This window comes from Aegilops tauschii, chromosome 4 (assembly GCF_002575655.3).
Source record: "Aegilops tauschii subsp. strangulata cultivar AL8/78 chromosome 4, Aet v6.0, whole genome shotgun sequence".
NCBI classification, from domain to species: domain Eukaryota; kingdom Viridiplantae; phylum Streptophyta; class Magnoliopsida; order Poales; family Poaceae; genus Aegilops; species Aegilops tauschii.
Genome location: NC_053038.3, coordinates 62,255,807 through 62,258,616, shown reverse-complemented (window position 1 = coordinate 62,258,616; position 2,810 = coordinate 62,255,807).

Sequence of the window (2,810 nt, the reverse complement as noted above, 5' to 3'; positions counted from 1 at the left end):
TGATAGAGAAACTACTAGCTAATCATTATGCAGGAGATGGGACACTACATCCTGATATGCATCTAATCTATGTGGATGAAGTTTGTGGATTATTTAAGCTTGCAGGTTTGCCCGAGGATGAGGTCAAGAAAAAGGTCTTCCCTTTATCTTTGAAGGGAAAGGCATTAACATGGTATAGGCTATGTGATGATATTGGAGCTTGGAACTACAACCGATTGAAATTGGAATTTCATCAGAAGTTTTATCCTATGCATCTGGTTCATCGTGATCGGAATAATATATATAATTTTTGGCCTCGCGAAGGAGAAAGTCTCGCTCAAGCTTGTTGGGGCAGGCTTAAGTCAATGTTATATTCATGCCCCAATCATGAGCTCACAAGAGAAATAATTCTTCAGAATTTTTATGCTCGGCTTTCTCATAATGATCAATCCATACTCGATACTTCTTGTACTAGTTTTTTTATGAAGAAGACTATTGAATTCAAATGGGATCTCTTGGAAAGAATTAAATGCAATTCTGAAGATTGGGAGCTCGGTGAAGGTAAGGAGTCAGGTATAAACCATAAGTTTGATTGTGTTATTTTTTTATGGATACCGATGCTTTTCGTGAATTTAGCACTAAATATGGACTTGACTCTGAGATAGTAGCTTCTTTCTGTGAATCATTAGCTACTCATGTTGATCTCCCTAAGGAGAAGTGATTTAAATATCATCCTCCCACTGAAGTAAAAATAGTAGAACACATTAAAGTTGAAGAAGAAACCATTACTTATAATGTTGATCCAGTTATTCCTACTGCTTATATTGAGAGATCACCTTTTCCTGTTAGGATGAAAGAACATGCTAAAGCTTCAGTTGTAGACAGATTGTTGTTATGTTTGCATTGTTTGCATATGTTTGCTTGTTTAATGATTCTATTTGAGGATAGGAGTATTAAATATGCAGAGGCATTTAGTATGCAATGTCAAATTATAATTTTAGTGATTTTCTACAGTAGAGAATGATAAGGTTTAGCATGGCTCACGAGTTCTTGTTGAGTTTTGTGTGGATGAACATTTTTAAGAACTAGGGAACCGTGATATGAGAGGAATTAAGGAGACACAAAAGCTCAAGCTTGGGGATGCCCAAGGCATCCCTAATTAATATTCCAAGAAGTCTCAACCATCTAAGCTTGGGGATGCCCCGGTAGGCATCCCACCTTTCTTCTTCAATATACTTGCAGTGTCATTTCATTTTGTTTTGCTTGTTGTTTGAATCATATCCCAAGATCTGAAATCCTCAAATGTTAGAGAGTCTTCACATAGTTACATAATTATTCGACTACTCATTGATCTTCACTTATATCTTTTGGAGTAGTTTATCATTTGCTCTAGTGCTTCACTTATATCTTTTTAGAGCACGGCGGTGGTTCTATTTTGAAGAAATTGATGAACTCTCATGCTTCACTTATATTATTTTGAGAGTCTTAAAAAGCATGGTAATTTGCTTAGGTTATGAATTTAGTCCTAATATGATGGACATCCGAGAGGGATATAATAAAAACTTTCATATAAAGTGCATTGAATACTATGAGAAGTTTGATTCCTCATGATTGTTTTGAGATATAAAGATGGTGATATTAGAGTCATGCTAGTGAGTAATTGTGGATTGTAGAAATACTTGTCTTAAAGTTTGTGATTCCAGTAGCATGCATGTATGGTGAACCGTTATGTGATGAAGTCGGAGCATGATTTATTTATTGATTGTCTTCCTTATGAGTGGCGGTCGGGGACGAGCGATGGTCTTTTCCTACCAATCTATCATCCTAGGAGCATGCACGTAGTACTTTGTTTCGATGACTAATAGATTTTTGCAATAAGTATGCGAGTTCTTTATGACTAATGTTGAGTCCATGGATTATACGCACTCTCACCCTTCCACCATTGCTAGTCTCTCTAGTGTCGCGCAACTTTCGCCGGTACCTTAAACCCACCATATACCTTCCTCAAAACAGCCACCATACCTACCTATTATGGAATTTCCATAGCCATTCCGAGATATATTGCCATGCAACTTTCCACCATTCTGTTTATTACACACTTCATCATTGTCATATTGCTTTGCATGATCATGTAGTTGACATCGTATTTGTGGCAAAGCCACCATAATTCTTTCATACATGTCACTCTTGATTCATTGCACATCCCGGTACACCGCCGGAGGCATTCATATAGAGTCATATTTTGTTCTAAGTATCGAGTTGTAAGTAAATGAAAGTGTGATGATCTTCATTATTTGAGCATTGTCCCATGTGAGGAAAGGATAATGGAGACTATGATTCCCCCACAAGTCGGGATGAGACTCCGAACGAAAAAAAAGAGGCCAAAAAAAAGAGAGAAGGCCCAAAAAACAAAAAAAGAGAGAAAAAGAGAGAAGGGGCAATGCTACTATCTTTTTACCACACTTGTGCTTCAAAGTAGCACCATGATCTTCATGATAGAGAGTCTCTTATGTTGTCACTTTCATATACTAGTGGGAATTTTTCATTATAAAACTTGGCTTGTATATTCCAACGATGGGCTTCCTCAAATTGCGCTAGGTCTTCGTGAGCAAGCAAGTTGGATGCACACCCACTTAGTTTTCTTTTTGAGCTTTCATAAACTTATAGCTCTAGTGCATCCGTTGCATGGCAATCCCTACTCACTCACATTGATATCTATTGATGGGCATCTCCATAGCCCGTTGATACGCCTAATTGATGTGAGACTATCTCCTTATTTTTTGACTTCTCCACAACCACCATATTCTATTCCACCTATAGTGCTATGTCCA